We start from the raw sequence: 18,528 nt of genomic DNA, 5'->3' as shown, positions 1-18,528 counted from the left end.
AGTATCAAGAGAACCATGTATTCAAAGGAAAAGAGCCAGAAATTGATCAATGTATGCAAAACTTCTATATTTCAAAACTGGAGTAAAGCTTTCATCTAGTACCAAATACATACATATATATAGACACAAACACACAGGCATACATCTTCCATTACCTAAATCTGTTTCTTGAAAATAAAAGATAAGTAAGCTTCTACAGGAAACTTAACGAAGGAAGCCAAATCGAGACAAAACACAAAAAAGAGTGGATGAAATAAGCTTAAAAATTTAGGAATGTAATTAAAATGTTAATTAAATGTTAGGAAAAACATTAAAAATTTAGGAATGTAATTAAATGTTAATTAAACATTGAAAACATAAAAGGAAAAACATGTTGAAAGAAACATAAATGTTAGGGAAGACAATGATTACCTTGATTGAATTGGAAATGTTTTCTTGAGGGTTTATTTAGAGATGCTTGGGATTGATCTCTAATAATGTCGAGAGACTTCCCTACTCATTGCATTTGAAGAACAGAACTCTGTTTCTGGTCGACAAAACAATCAAATGAGTTCTAAAAATAAACAGCATTTAATGATTGGTATAATATTAATTATATTTGTTAATAACAGGTGGGAATAAACAAATAAAATGATTAAAAAAACAGCCAGCAATTTGGTATAACATTAACAGGAGAAATAGGACCAAGTTCAATACCATTAAAAGACAGTAAGTTACATTGTATACATATTATCATTGCAATTTAGTATAGATATTTTGGATTATCCCAGCAATGCTAACTATCACAGCCAATATTAACATTAACCACTACAAAAATTCCTCTACTCTGCTCAAGCTCATGCTCTCTTCTTGCTGACTTATACTCAATGCAATTAGAGCAGGGAACGTAAAACCTAAGGAAAAAGTTGTTGTTGCTCCAGTAAATTTGAAAGCTGTCCATATATTTAGGATCATAGTAGATCCAATATATATAAGCACTAACAATATTACTGTTAATGCCAAAGACCTTTTTTACTCTCCGTGAGAGGAGTGATCCTCAAACACCAAGTTATCCGAGTTTGCCGTAGGAAAAGTGAATAACGAGGAAAACCGAACCAAATGAAGAGCAAATATAATTCAAAGCAGTGCTAAATTGAATTCCCAGATTCCTATCAAAATTGGTCAAAACATCACCTTCAGTGTCCTTTCTAAAGAGCAAATACCCTGATATTGTTGTTCAGGCATAGACCACAACACAAAGAGTAGTTGTCCTCCCCAACTGATTCATCTTTTGAGGAGATCGCCCTTCGAGCTCATTGTATATAGGTTGAACATTGAAATGGCAAACATATGCATTAGTCATAATAGGGACAACTACTAGTAAATCCAAAATTGCCATTTTTGATCCAAAATCTGGGGTCATCCTTGGAGCCTCTATCTTCCCTTCAATAAGCTTAATGAATGCAACAGCAAAGCAAACCACAACGAAAACAACAGCGAGAGCTACCGAAGCAGCCGAAGTCATGCTCAATGAATCAATCCTATCTAACACGCAAAGTGGAGCAAGAAAAACAACCATAACAACCAAAACCAATAACTTCCTATGATCCCAAAAACCAGTCCTAACCACTGATCGAGAACCCCAATATGACGAACCGAACCAGACATAACATCACCCATAATAATCAAATATAATTCAAATCCATTTCAAACCATTTCAAACAAAAAAAAAAAGGCAAGTAATACAGTAACTACACATTAATCTCAAGGGGACTCAAAAACTAACCATTTCAAACCCATGAAGCATATGACCGTCGACGAGAGGAAAGGGAAAATAGTTAGGGATTTTGGGGATGGGGGAATAGAATAAGGGAAAAAAAGGGGACTTGGGGAAAATGTTAGGGATTTCGGGTTTGGGGAATTAGGGGATGATTTGGGGAAAAAAGAAAGAGGTGTTTTAGGGATTTAGGGAAGGAAGAGACGAAATGGGGGAAAATTACTTAGCAAAAAATGAAACTGATTTCGGGTAAAGGGCATAAACCTCAGGAGAGAAAAAACGACGCCATTTCAAATATGGAAATTTTGTGGCGTTTTTAGCAACGCGCCGGTAATGAGACCTTTTGCGGCGTTTTCAGCAAAGCGCCACTAATGCCTCTTTTATCTACACTACAAAAAGACGCCGTTCTAATACGAGTTGTGGCGTTTATTATAGAAACGCCGCTAAAGCCATTACTATTCAGAGGAAACGATGAATAGTAAACGACGCCATTTTACTGTAATGTATAATGAAATTTTATGGCGTTTTCTTGAAAACGCCATATTTCGATCTTTAGCGGCGTTTTATGTATAAACGCCGCTAATACCTTAATATTTTATAAAAATTGATCAAAATTTAAAACTATATATTTAGAATTTCTTTTAAATTATATCTAATAATATTCTTGTGATGAATGTTAGTGTAGTACAATATCTATATTTCATATATTTATACTAGGTTTAGTACAAATTTTCAAGAATCTCATAAAATTCTAAATATTGGTTCAATATTCAATAATATACCTTAAACTTTAAACCTCAAACAATAAACTTACACTCTAAACCCTAACTATAGTTGAAACTTTAATTTTGATTTAATACACATTTTAAAATACATATTATGTATGCATATAAATTAATTAAAAAAACATGATGCTATATATTTATTATATCAAGAAGCGTAAATATATTACAAGATCTACATCAAATTACAGTTCATGTACACAATTGCACACTAAACCACTTTTCATATATATATTTATATATATTTTAAAATAATAATTTATATATATTTATCTTATATACATTTATCTTCTAAATTAAAATCCAAAATTATACTCTAAATTTAAAACCCTAAACCTGAGACTCTAAACCCTAAACCTTGACCACAAACACAAAACCCCTAACCCCAAACTTTAAACCCCAAAACCATTCGGTAACCCCTAAATCAACCATAACTCCTAGACCATAAAGCCCAAACTATAAAGTACTTTAAAAACTGCTAACCTTAAACCATAATCGTATACATATTATTGGGAATTCATGTGGCCAATGTTAGTGTAGTACAAATTAAAACACACACACACACACACACACACACACACACACACATATATATATATGTGTGTGTGTGTGTGTGTGTTTATATTCTTATATTAAATAATATGAGTATATACAAAATAGCATGAATCTTAAATGTTCTTCAGTTAATTTCTAGCTAATAGTATCATTTCCTTAAACCCTTAACCTAAACTTAATTTTTAACATATTTTATTTGAGACATTCTATTTAATCTAAATATATTTAAACAAAAAAAGATAAAAATACACAATAGCATTATTATTTATACAAAGTTACATAACTTTAATAAAACAATTTCTCTATTAGAACGTACTCTAGTTGTAATGTCCACTCTGTAAGATATTAATTTCTATGTTATATAAGCTTGGAAATTATACATAGTTCAACAAATGCTAATTCCACATTCAAAATCACCCTTTCTTAATAGCATCCCATGTAAGAATCTGGAAAGAAAATTATCTCTTAAGAAGTTAATAATTGTCCCATTGTAATTAAACTAATTCAACCCTAACCTTTAAACCCAAAATCATAATCCCTAAACCCATAATTCATCATAAAGCTTCAAATACTAGTTAACCCCTAAACCGTATATCTTAAACCATATATAGTTAACTCATAAACCTACTTAAACCCTAAACTATATATCTTAAACTATAATGATAATTAATTTAATTAATATTTTAAATTCAATACTACATATCTCTTTTACGATTATATAAGAGAATATTTAATATATTGTATAACCATAAATTTTAATAATTATTATTTTAGGGTTATAAGATTAGTGTTTATGATTTTTGTTCGGGTTTAGGGGTTATATGACTTTTAGAGACGTTTTACCAAAAGCGCCGCTAATGCTTTGGTTTTTAGCGGCGTTTTACCAAAAGCGCCACTAATGCTCTGGTTTTTAGCGGCGTTTTACCAAAAGCGCCGGTAATGCTCTGGTTTTTAGCTGTGTTTTACCAAAAGCGTTGCTAATGCTCTGGTTTTTAGCGGCGTTTTACCGAAGGCGCCGCTAATGCTCTGTTTTTAGTGGCGTTTTTTACTAAAACGCCGCTGTTGCTCTGTTTTTAGCGGTGTTTTTCTTAAAACGCCGCTATTGCTCTGTATTTTAAAATTTTTGCGGCGTTTGTTGATAAAACGCCGCTAAAGGCCTATTTTCCTATAGTGGTTAAGTAAAATTATTGAATAAACTAAACAAAGAAATTAAAAACAAAGTAAATGAATAAAACAATGCAGGGGAGAAATATTAAACAGATTAAAAAGTTAAGGAATTTTTATCACGGATTATAGGAGCTCCAAAGTAATTTTTTAATTGTTGGCCATTGACTTTGAAAGTAGAACCAGTCTTGCCGTGTAACAGCTCGATTTTGGGTCTAGTCGGAACAGTAGTTTGGGGACCACAAATCCGACATAGAAAAATGTGTTTTTATTATATTTTTATGGTCTACATTTTTATGAAATTAGTTTATAAAGATTTCGTTCAAAAATTTTGACATTTGGGCACTCAATTTAGTCAAAAGGACTAAATTGTAAAAAGTGAAAAAGTTGAGTTCTATATGCCAGAGGTGCCCAATTTTTATGAAGTTTTAAATTGAAGGTCCTTAAATGGTAATTAGAGCATTGGATAAATTTTTGGACAAAAATGGACTTGAAATAGGTGAAATAGAATATTATTAAGTTAGGGGCATTTTGGTCATTTAGTAATTAAAATGAATGAAAAACAAAATTAAAGGCCAATTTTTGTCCATATTCAACCTCTTGGCCGAATTTCACATGAGGAAGACATAGCTAGGGTTTTTCAAGCTTCCAAGCTCGATTATAAGTCTATTTTAGCCCCGTTTTTAATGTTCTTTACATTTTTGAAATCCTCGTAGCTCAGTTTAGTTCTTTCCACCATTATTTTGAGCTAGGTTTGTGTTTAAAAATTTACACATGGATTACATACATGTGTTTTGATGTTTTATGGAAGAATATGAAAGTTTAGGGTGTGATAAACGACTTTTACTAAGTGATTTGTTAATAATTGCATAAAAGGACATATTTGTAAAAGTTGTAACATTATGTGTACAAAATGTGATTTAGTGAAAAATGTGAGCTGCTATAAGAGGGAATATGAATCGGCTAGGCTTAGGATTTGACAAAAATAAGTGCTTTTCATCTTACGAGCCTAGAGGCAAAATTGTAAATATATTAAACTTTAAGGGTAAAAAAATAATTTTGCCATAGTGTATTTTTGGACTAAATTGAATAATGTGAGTATTAAATGAGTTAAATGTGTTATTATAGATCAAGAAAGATGAGGAATTGACCTTGATTGGGAAATAGAAAAGGTTGTGAACTAAAATTCCTCATATTTTGCACCGATGTATGTTGTATGTAAATAATGCATCGTTTTTACTTACGTTATCACATTTTATTATGTTTTATAAAATGTGGCTGAATATTGAATGAAATTGAATAGTATCAAAAAGTGAGAAATTTTCCGGTTGAACATTAGGAATAGAATAGGATACAAGTGACATATCACTAGTGACTCAAGTGTGGTACTATGTGAAGGCCACTTTGAGAAGAGATAGCTTGGTCACAAGTGTGGTACTATGTGAAGGCCACTTTGAGAAGAGATAGCTTGGTCACAAGTGTGGTACTATGTGAAGGCCACTTTGTGAAGAAAGATAGCTTTGGTCACAAGTGTGGTACTATGTGAAGGACACTTTGTGAAGAAGGTAGCTTTGACTACAAGGTTGGTACTATGTGCAGGCTATCGGGTATCCGTTATTATTCCGATATGTTCAACGGGAAATGACTAGGTGTAATTGAATATGACTATGTGATGAATAAGTGCAGGTATATGTGTGTAAACTTATGAGCAATGTGCTCGATATGTGATCGAACTTTGGTAATATTGATATGGAATAAGTGTTACAATGAAAGTTACTACAAAGAAAACATGAAAGAGTGAAATTTAGTAATAAAATAGTTTTGGACAGCAACAGTTGTGTGAATTTAAAAAATCACCAAAAATGGTGGAAATAAAATTAGAGGTTGAATAAGATATTAAATTAAATCTTATTGAGTTTATTTTTATATAAAGGAAACAGTGTAAGCAAAAAAATTTCATATTATGAGATATTTGAATTTTTGTGAGATAGAGTCAGAAAGATTTCAGAATCCCCTGTTCTGATTTGAGAAAATCATAAAAAATAATTATGAGTTTTAATTTATTTACTTAAGATCCTTAATGGGTCTATTTTTAAGATAAACAAATAGGAATATCATCCAAATCCTGTGTGAGGAGATAATTAATTTTTAGTGAAGAGGTGTCAGAACTGTCAGACAGCAAAATAGGGGTGAATTTAAAGAATAAAATGTACTTATTAGCTAAACCAAAAATTCTAAAAATTTTATGGTAAGAATATATGCGAGTCTAGTTTTTTGAAAAATTAGCAGATATTAATTTTGAGGTCCATAGCTTTATATATAAATAATTTAGTGACTGTGGCTTGAATAGATAGCTTGTTTTGAGCTTGAGTAAATAGTGGATCTGGGTGTAGTTATGATTGTATTATTTTGAAAAAATATTTTAAGGATTTATAAAAGCATGTTAATAATTTTTTTATTATTTACATACCTACTTACTAAGCTATGTGCTTACTCCCCTCTCTTTTCCCTTGCTTTGTAGTGTCACCAAGCTAGCTCGAGGTATGGAGATCGTCAGAGATCCATCCACACTATCATCATTCTTTTGGTATTTTGAATTATGGCATGTATAGAGGACTTGGTTATTTTAATATATGCCATAATTGATTTTCCCTAAAATGTTGGCCTTTAATATTTGATAACTTATTTTGTATAAGGCCATCGATGTTGGCTAATATTAGTTAAGTTATATGTTATGATGATGCATTTTGTGAGAGGCATGAGTTGGTTGAATGAGTGTGTAATGACTAAGTATGGAAAATATGGCATGTGAATGGTTGTGTGAAGGACATGGCCTTGGACACGGGCGTACGCCTCTCTTTTCAAGAAATTTTCCAATGTTTTCCAAAGCTCTCAGTTTAGTCCCAGACCGCTTCCATAGTATGTTTTGGGCCTCGTAGATCCATATCAGGGACCTAGTGATGAAAATTGAAAAGTTTAATTTGGATGTAAAAATTATGTCTCGGTTTTGTACGATTGCATGTGTATGTTTCGATAATGCCTCGTACCTTGTTTTGGCGTCGAACACAGGTAAGGGGTGTTACATGCTATCTTTGAATTCTACAGCTCCATGAGGATAGACATGCACTATCCCAAATGGGCCAGACCAACGAGATTTTAATTTGCCAGGAAAAAAATTGAGCTTGGAATTAAATAACAAGATTTGTTTTCCAGGTGCAAATTGTTGTGGCAAAATCTTGTTGTCATGCCATCGTTTGGTCTTTTCTTTGTATAGCTTGGCATTCTTATAAGCTTGCGCTCTGAATTCTCCCATATCATTCAACTCCAATAGGTGGTTAGTACCAACAGCACCCCAATCCATATTCAATTTCTTAATTTCCCAATATGTCTTATGTTCAACTTCAACGAGCAAATGACAGGGTTTCCCATAAACAAAATTGAAAGGCGACATCTCCAATGGTGTCTTGAATGCAATTCGATATGCCCACAAAACTTTATCCAATCTGGATGACCAATCTTTGTGGGTTGGATTGACTACCTTCTCCAGAATTTTTTTAATCTCTCTATTAAAGACTTCTGCTTGTCCATTTGTTTGAGGATGGTATGTCATGGCAATTTTATGTTTAAATCCATATATGTTCAGAGCATTAGCAACTAATTTGTAGTCAAAGTGTGAACCTTCATCACTCATCAGAGCACGAAGGGTACAAACTTGGTAAAAATATTCTTATGTAGAAATTTCAGTACCGATTTGGCATTGTTCATTGGTAGAGAAACAACATCAACCCACTTAGAGACATAATCAACAGCTACAAGTATGTATACATCGCAACAGACATGGAAATGGACATATAAAATTAGCTCCCCATACGTCAAATAGTTTCACTTCTAAAATAGTTTGCAAGGGCATTGCATAACTCCTCAATTGATTTTCAATTCTTTAATAGCGATCGCAAGCTTGACAAAATTTATGAGCATCTTTAAACATGTTTGGCTAATAAAAACTAAATTGGAAAACTTTTGCAACACTTCTCATGCTCCCAAAGTGTCCTCCATACGATACTAAATGACAATGATATAAAATACTTTGAATCTCGTCATCCAGAACACACCTCCGAACTATCTGGTCTACACAATGTTTGAAAAAAAATGGCTCATCCCAGTAATACTGCTTGGCATCATGAATAAATTTCCTTCGTCTTTGATTGGTGAGCTTAAGTGGCAGCAATCCACTAACCAAAAAAATTATGATATCAGCATACCACGATAATGCCATGGCAACTAACAGTTGTTCATCTAGGAAATCATCCTGAATGTGCTTCACCATCTTCATTTCCTGCTTCAATTCGAGAAAAGTGATCAACCACTTGATTTTCTATGCCTTTGCTATCTCTAATTTCCATATCAAATTTATGCAATAGTAGTATCCATCGAATTAATCTAGGCTTGACATCTTTCTTGGTCACCAAGTACTTAATACCAAAATAGGCTATATAAACCATAACTTTGGTGCTTACTAAATAAGCTATGAATTTGTCGAAGGCAAATACCACAGGTAACAGCTCATTCTCAGTGGCAGTATAATTTAGCTGTGAATCTGTCAACATACGGCTTGCATAGTAGATAGCATGAAATACCTTGTCCTTTCTTTGCTCAACCAAGTACTACCCCTACAACAAAATCACTAGCATTATACAAATTCAAAAGGTAAAATCCAACTTGGTGCCATGACTATTGGTCCTATGACTAATTGCTTTTTCAATTCCTCAAATACTTGTAAGAACAACTCATCAAAATTGAAAGATATGTTATGTTCTAACAATGTACACAGATGTTTGGATATTTTCGAAAAATCTTTGATAAATCGAGTCGATAGAATCCTGAATGGCCAAGAAAACTGTAAATATCTTTAATTGTGGAGGGTAGTGAAATTTCTCAATAACTTTAATTTTTGCTTTGTCAACAGCAATCCTTTGCTGTGAAATTTTATGTCCGAGAATAATGCGTTCACAGACCATGAAGTGGCATTTCTCCCAATTGAGAACAAGGTTGGTTTCATAACATCGACAAAGAACTAACTCAAGATTTTTTAAACAGTCTTCAAAAGTTTCGCCAAACACCGAGAAGTCATCCATAAAAACTTCTAAAAATTTCTCCACCATGTCTAAAAATATTGCCATCACGCAACGTTGAAATGTTGCAGGCGCATTACAAAATCCAAATGGCATTCTTAAGAACACAAAAGTACTATAAGGACATGTGAATGTGGTCTTCTCTTGATCAGTAGGAGCTATGGCAATCTGGTTGTACCCCGAATAACTATATAGAAAACAATAGTAGGTTTTCCCCGCTAATCTATCTAACATTTGGTCAATAAATGGTAGAGGAAAATGGTCCTTCCTTGTTGCTTTTTTGAGTTTTCGATAGTCCATACAAACCCTTCATCTCGTGACAGTACGGTAGGAATGAGTTTGTTGCTATCATTGCTTACCACGGTGACACCTCCTTTTTTAGGTACATATTGAACAGAGATCACTCAAGAACTATCAAAAATTGGGTATATAATTCCAGCATCCAGCCATTTAATAATCTCATTTTTGAGAACTTCCTTCATAATGGGATTTAGCCTTCTCTGCTGTTTGATAGATTTTCCATGGCAATCCTCTAGTAATATCTTCTGCATGAAGATTTTTGGACTAATTCCTTTGATGTTCGTAATCGTCCACCCCAATGCGTTCTTAGATTTCTTTAAAACTTTCAAAATTGAGCCTTTTGATCTAATGTCAAAGCCACAGTGATAATTACTAGCAATGTGTTGTTATCTCCCAAGTAAGCATACTTCAGATGTACTGGAAAAGGCTTTAATTCCAACATAGGAGGATCTTTTATGGATGGTCGATGAGGTTTAAAAGAATGGTCTGATAAATTTAATGATTCAAAACTTCTCCTTGGTCCATTCTCAATTTTCTTAGCTTCCATCAGTTCACCTAACTCTTCAATCATTTCTGCTTCAATTAACTCAAATGAGTCTGCATCACCATTAGAATTATTGTGATAAAATTTTGCAAATTATTCATGAACTATTGTGTCAACAATCTCAATAGCATGAAATTCTTTATTTGTATCTACACACTTAATAGCATCGAAAACATTAAATCTTATGTGCTAATCATTAACTCTTATTGTTAATTCACCTTTTTGTACATCAATTAATGTTCTACTAGTTGCTAGAAAAGGTCTCCCAAGTATGATTGATACCTCTTTATCAGCCTCACATTCCAGAATAATAAAATCTACTAGAAAAATAAATTTGTCAACTCTTACCAACATATTTTCAATTTTACCTTCTAGATGTGCATATGAACGATTAGCTAATTGCAAAGTGACAGTTGTAGATCTCGGCTTCCATATTCCCAACTTCCTAAAAACAAACATAGGCATTAGATTTATACTTGCACCTAAGTCGCATAATGTTTTTCCTTCATAATGATTTCCAATAGAGCAAGGTACAGTAAAACTCCATGGATACTTCAGTTTTGGTGGCAATTTGTTTCTTAGGATTGCTATGCACCCTTCAGTGAGAGTGACAGTTTCAAACTCCCTAATCTTCTTTTTTTTTTTTGATAAGATATATTTCATGAATTTCACATAGTTGGGCATTTGTTTCAATGCTTCCACCAATGGTATGTTGATATGTAATTGCTTCAAGACATCCAAGAATTTCTTGAATTGAAAATCTTGCTTAGATTTTTAGAAACACTAAAGAAAATGTGGTGGTGGCCTTCCTTCCATTTGTTGAGGTTGTATTGCCGTGGCATTTTTATTGGCAATACAAGATGAATCTGCTTCAACATTTTTCTGGTTGCTTATTTCTTTTGTAGCCTGCTCCACTATTGGTTCTGAATTCTTCTTATTTCTAAAATTCGAACTACCTTCTTCAATAGTGGTGTCATTAATAACTCCTGGTAACTGCGTACCACTTTTGAGTGTAATGGCTTTGCATTGTTCATTCCCTTGAGATCGTGAATTTTAAGTATCATTCGGTAGTGCTCTTTGCAGTCTTGAGCTTAATGCTGTGGCAATTTGCCCCACTTGATTTTCTAAAGCTCTTAAAGATGCCGCTTGACTTTGAATGATAGCATCGTTCTTGGCCATGTATTCATTCAATAGAACTTCCATAGATGAAGAACTTGAAGCTGAACTTTGCTGAGCATTTTTTCATGGCATCAACTGATTGTATCCAGGTGGTGCACTTGCAACATTCTGTCGAATAGCATTACTAGAATTTCTCACCCCTTGATCACTGCAACTAAAATTGGGATATTGTTTCCACCTCGGATTATATGTGTTGGAATATGGGTTGTTGTTGCTACGATTAAAATTTCCCATATAATAAACTGAGACTGGGTTTGATGGGCATTCATCAAAAACATGATCTATGCTAACTCAACTGTTTTCATTTCCTACACTGCAGCTGGCCTTTTTAGTGTTTTACTTATATTCATTAAAGATGATACCTAAGTTGTTAAGGAAGTAATCACATCAAGTTCTATTGCTCCAGCAACTCTTCTACCAGCCCTTACTCTTGTAGTGGGGTATTCATAATCGTTGTTTCCTGTCCTTTCTAGAATTTCATATGCCTCATTATATGATTTATCAAGCAAAGTCTCATTGGCATATGCGTCAACCACCATCCTTGTATGCGCATTCAATTCACTGTAAAACATTTCTTTACGTCTAATGTTGAAAACCATGCATTGGGCATTTTCTAACTAACTCCTTGAATCTCTCTCATGCTTCATATAATGTTTCATCCTCAGATTGCTGAAAGGACATAATATCATTCCTCAATTTGGCATTCATGTTTGGAGGATTATATCTTAGCAGAAACCTTTGACAAAGTTCATTCCAAGATGCCACCGAACCTGATGGTTGAACTTGAATATCAAGATAGGGATTAAATTCAATATACTAGAGAGTTGCATAACTTATCTGATATAGGAAATTGGTATGAAATTGAGTTGAATTATGTTATATTACATTATGAATTTATAAATTGATATTGAATTGAGAATGATGATATGTGAATTTAACTGTGTGATGAAATCAGAAATTGGTTACTCTATTCAATGTACAAGTCTATTGAATCCTGAAAAACAAAAATCAAAACAACTAATTAAGCTAAACTAACAAAATTAAAAAGGTAATAACAAACCAAATTTTCACCAATATTGTTGATCCTCGGCAATGATGCCAAAAGCTTGTCTCGTGTGAATGTGTAATGCAAATTGTAACACCCCTATCCCATAACTATCACAGAAATAGGACGAGGCGTTACCGAAAACTAGGAATCCGATCAGGGCTGTAAAATTTTGAACATTTTTTTTTTGAATAAAGATCATTCATTTACTAAATTGCTAGACGCAAACAAAGTTCGAATTTAACACTTATACAAGTTCCATAAGATACCGTAATCACATGACTTCTACACGAAGGTCAAAGTATCATTCTACTTATTGTCTATCCTATACATGCCATAAGATAATCCAATCTTATGGCTGCCGTAATGGTAGATAGTGTGATGAAGTATTGACGATCCCCGAGCTGGTAGTCAGAATCCACAACCTACAGACCAAAACATGAACGAACAGAGTAAGCTTTCGTAAGCTTAGTAAGTTTTAAGCAAAACAATAATTTTGTTGAATCAATGACGTTTTCACATATACTTAATCTAGGTAAAATCTCATTTGACCCAATATACCTAGCCAAAATTTCACATAATTTAATTCACCTTTCTTTAGCCTTGAGTTTTAAGTCACAAAGTGTTTTCATTTAATATCATTGGTCATTCATTTCAACTGTTCGATGAAATTAATCTAGAGCTTCATCTCGAACCATAACATTAATAAACGCATTATTTAGCTATCACATATATATACTTTCGAATAATAATGGCCTAGACGGTCGAATATTTCCAAAGCACATTCTTCATCAACTGAAGTTCGATTCACATGGTAAGCACATTCTTCACCAATTTTACAACTTTCAATAATCCCATCCACTTGTTCATAATCACCTCCATATTTTCAAGTATTTCACATGATAAGTACTAAATTACAGTATTGGCACATAAAGAACCGAACATAATCCTTATCTTGTATTGGCACATCTAGCTGAACACAACCCATACTCAAATCATAAGGCCTTTGGACAGAATATACATTAATACATAAGAATATTTCATCACATACTTCATTATACAAGCATACCATTACCAATTAGATCATTCTCATATTTGGAGTTATAATATTAATCACATATGCATACCTCCTTGATACTAATAATTCACTTCGAAATCAATCCACCAATGAGTAAGTAATACGATGAACATCTTAAATACATAATACTTATTTGATGGTAACTTCTGCGGATACTCAATATCAAAGTCTTACTTGAATCCCAAGATTTAACCTTGGTCTTTAAAACCGGATATAGTATGAGCTCAAAGCCTACGGACATTAAATCAGGATAATATTCTCGCATAAAGCTGCGGGGTCTTAACCGGATATAGTACTTGCACAAATGCCCTTGGGACTTATCACATTTATACACTTTCACATTCATCACATTGGCCATTCGGCCTTATCACATATATACACTTTCACATCCATCACATTGGCCATTCGGCCTTATCACATAATTAATACTACACACTTTTCACAATTGATCATTCGGCCACATTATACAAATAAAGATAGCACACATTTTCATAAAGGCCATTCAGATGACTTACACACCTTTGATGTTAGCCATTTTGGCCTCACTACACATACATATCTTGTACATCAATTTCTTCATAACAAATTTGACTAGGTATACTAGTCATTTACTGCTTATAGCTTCACTTTAATACGGATTTGGTACTTTTATTACCAATATTTAATCGATAGCTTATAAGCAACTCAAATAGTTTTATCAAGGTTTACAACATAATCACAAATTCAGCACAAGCTGTTTTTTTTTTCCTCAGCAACAGTCATTAAATTATTCGTAAATGCAGCTACGAAACTCCAAATGAAGTGCCGTTAATTTTACCTGAAAATAGACTCATATATATTTTATCCATAAAATTTTCAAAATTTTTGGCTTAGCCAATCAATACCAGATTTTTCTTAAAATTTCCCTGTTTCACTGTTTGACTATACTGACCACTCTTCACTACGAATCAAATTTCTCATTGTACAAAATTCAAAATATGTTTTTGTTTAATTAGTTTGAAACTAGACTCATTAAGGAGTCTAAGCATATAAATCTTATCTTATAATCATTTTTCTACAATTTATAATGATTTTCTAAAAACAGAACAGAGGATTTCAGAGTCATTCTGACACTGTCTCACACAACTTTAAATATCTCATTATCGGCAATTCCTTTGCTTACAGGTTTCTTTTATAAGAAACTAGACTCGTTAAGCTTTAATCTCATATTTTATTCAGCCTCTAATTCAACTCCATCAATTTATGGTGTTTTTTTTTCAAAACACGTTACTGCTGCTGTCCCAAGCAGATTTATACAAATTTACTCTTTAAAGTTATCATTCACATATTTAAACATAACATCATATATGCCATCATTTAGAAAAGTCATTGACCTTAACATATATACATAATTCATATTCATTCCATTTAAATACTTAAAACTTACCTCGGATGTTATCGAATTATCACGAATCGACTATTCAGCTACTTTCTCTTTCCCTTATCCGAAATTTGTGCCCCTTTTTGTCCTTGAGCTTAATTAAACAAATTCAACTTATCACATCTCTATTATTTAAAACTACATTCAGCAATTTATAAAATACTATAATTATCACATCTCAATCATCCAAAAAAAGTCACATTCGGCACATTTAAAAACATTGATAAGTCTCAAAACACAAGCAACACTTATCAAAGTCATGTAATTTACGCACTTTACAAGGCACTACTACATTTATAATCTTACTTTCATACAACCATTCTTCTTTGACCGAATGCTTCCACACTCATGTCTTCATTAACAACCTCTGAAACTACAATTTATTCACATCCTTATTTATGTTACATTCGCTATCATAATAAAAATATATAAATAGTTACACAATAACCATTTTAGCCGATTACTACAATTAAAAGCAGTCACAAGGACTCAATTAGATTCCACCCAAACATGCTTCAAACACTTTTCAATCAATTAGCCTGCCCAAATACTCATTTTATAACATACACATTTCATTTGAGGCCATTCAACAACAATTCACTATCCTTTAGACCAAAACCGAATGCTCCTTTATGGATTTAGGCTACCAACAAATAGCATAAATTCCATCCTTATGACATTTACCTATGGCGAATGCTATACTAATATTTTTAAAGAAATATCAATTGGCATATTCACCTTACCACTTCTCAAAATTACAAACAATTCATGTCATCAATTTGGGAGTATATTCGGCATTCAAATAACACATAATAAATTTCTCTTAAAAAAAATTTCTATAAATTAGCCTCCATTGCCGAATTTACTAATACATTACCCCTTTAGCCTAAAGTCATTTTAGCATATAATGCACAAACATTATACCACCACCATTAAATACATGACATAACCGAATTAACAAAATCATGAGCAACGTGTCAAATATAATTCACACTTATCACTACACTTTGGTCAATTTATCAAAATCATTAATAACCATCATTTGATGAAATCACCATAACCAACTTAACAATATAAACAAGCCATTTAAACCCCTAATTTATCAACTTTGACAAGTTTAAAACTCACCTAATGACTAATTACAAATTAAAGCTTCAAGCAATCAAATTTAACTCATCAAGAACTTGGCCGAATACACATTCTTTGACCAAAATCGAAATTCAACGTGGGGTTTATAAGGGATTGCATCTAGCTCATAAATTAAGCTCACAATTTCCTATTCATATGAAATTTAACCTCATGGAGTCTATTAAGTACTCTTAATCCCTTTTCTAACAACAAATTTCAAACATAAGATTTTCTATACAAAACCGTACACGCTTCCATAAAAAAAAATCTAAGAGAATAACTCATGGTTTAAGATAGAACTAAGATACAAACGCAATTTCACAAGTTTTCAACAAAAAAAAGACATAAACTCATACCTTAGAATCAATCTATGCTAATGGCCAAATGTGTCTTGAGCTTTTTTTTTTTTTCCTTCTTTCTCTTTTCTACTCACGGCAATGGAGAAGAAGAAAAGATCCAACTTTGTTTTTCTCACCCTTTTAATTATTTAATTCCTCTTATAATTTATGACATATAATAACTTTATTTATTATAAAACTATTTGATATTATTTAACTAAAATATAACATACAAAATGCCAAAATGTGTCATTCATGCTCATCATTGCCGTCCACTACCAAGAAAAAGGAATGTTTGACATGCAAGTCCCTCATGCTTCAAACCATGCAATTTTTAGCCACTACCAATTAACCTATGACATTTTCAAGATTTTTCACATAAGCCCCTTTTTATTTATTTCACATCCAAATGACAAAATTAAAGCATGAAATTTTCACACATACTTATTCATAAATAATAAGCATAAAATATAACAATTAATTATTTTTGTGACTCGGTTTTGTGGTCCCGAAACCACTTTCCGACTAGGGTCAAATTAGGGGTGTCACAACTCTCCCCCCTTTAGGGATTTTCGTCCCCGAAAATTTCCACCGATGCATAGGTTAGGATAACGTCCTCTTATTGAATTATATCCACAAAGACATTAGCTCATTGATAGCAACTGTAATTCATTATTGATTTCGCATCGATCTATAAAATCATTTTCTTATCTTAAAACAAATACATAAACATTTCTACAAGTATGGACATATATCTCATTTCCTTGATTTCATAAGAAATAATCACTTAATTTAATTCACAAATGCATTTCAAACACATATAAATCACATATTAACATGTATAATTCATATCATCAACCCACATATTTGTAACTCACATTTTTATTCATGTATAAGTCAGAACTCGATCGAAAATACACATATACTCAAACATCCCAATAAATATCCTTTATAACTCCATCGTATCTCAATATTCAACTTAACTTATTTCCGACAGAAAATCAACTTCCACATACCTGAACATTTAATTCATTCAGCACATTCAATCACCGTTAACGCTACCCGTATACAGTCGATTAGGCATAAAGCCTCGTATAGTACACCGGCATGGGATTTATTTTAGCGCATAACCCATATATCCAAAATTATCAGCATTCATCAAAAATTCTTATAGACTTCCAAATGTCGAACTTAATCGAAATAATTTCTTGAACATGATTAACAAAAAATAGGGGTCATTTAGCAATAGCACATATGACTTCATATACCAAGCATCCCATAGACTAAATCCGTAACACATTTATAACATGAATTCATTTCTTAACAACATATCCACCATCTTTTTACGTATTCACTTATTTAGTATACATAACATAATGTAATATGAACTCACAAATTTTTACTTTCATTTGATTTTCACATACCTTCCGTACATACCTGTATCACTTATTATGATCTTACTTTATTTATCATCTTAAATATACCCGTTGAATCATTCGAAATCATTACGGATACTCATTAAGCACATATAGCTCTTACAATGCCATATCCTAGATATGGTCTTACATATTCTCACATATCGAGCTGATGCAATGTCCCAGACATGGTCTTACACACTATCTCAAATCAATGCCTTCGTCCCAGACGAGGTCTTACATGAATTCCATTTCACACACTTAGTGCCCACTGACCGATCTCGCACTCATAGTGCTCGGTTAAAGGAATTCGCACACACAGTGCCTCTAATCATTCACACACATAGTGATCTTATTCATTCGTTATTACACATTGAAATGACTTAATCAAGTCTATAAAACATCTCATATGTACACTTTAAACGTATACTTTCATTTAACTTTGAATCCATATAGTAATGAACACTTAAACTTTGCTCCAATCACCAGCGTTAAGCGTGCTAGGCACAAAAGCCCGAATACACATCACCGGCACGAATGCCCTTCGAGACTTAGCCCGGATATAACATCGGCACGAATACCCTTTGGGATTTAGCCCGGATATAACACCGGCACGAATGCCCTTTGGGATTTAGCCCGGATATAACACCGGAACCAATGCCCTTCGGGACTTAGCCCGGATATAACACCGG

General features: G+C 32.8%; 1 non-coding gene and 1 pseudogene across 1 annotated transcript; one reads left to right on the top strand and one right to left on the bottom strand.

Annotated features, from left to right (window-relative positions):
* Positions 1-732: 732 nt before the first annotated feature.
* Positions 733-4,154, bottom strand: LOC108477474 (amino acid transporter AVT6E-like; annotated as a pseudogene).
* Positions 4,155-12,004: 7,850 nt separating this feature from the next.
* LOC128294783 (small nucleolar RNA R71) lies at positions 12,005-12,111 on the top strand. Its single transcript, XR_008285090.1, has one exon. It is a non-coding gene; the product is annotated as a small nucleolar RNA R71 (small nucleolar RNA).
* Positions 12,112-18,528: the final 6,417 nt, after the last annotated feature.

The sequence above is a fragment of the Gossypium arboreum genome, chromosome 6 (assembly GCF_025698485.1).
Source record: "Gossypium arboreum isolate Shixiya-1 chromosome 6, ASM2569848v2, whole genome shotgun sequence".
NCBI classification, from domain to species: Eukaryota; Viridiplantae; Streptophyta; class Magnoliopsida; order Malvales; family Malvaceae; genus Gossypium; species Gossypium arboreum.
This window is presented reverse-complemented; position numbering and strand designations above follow the sequence as displayed.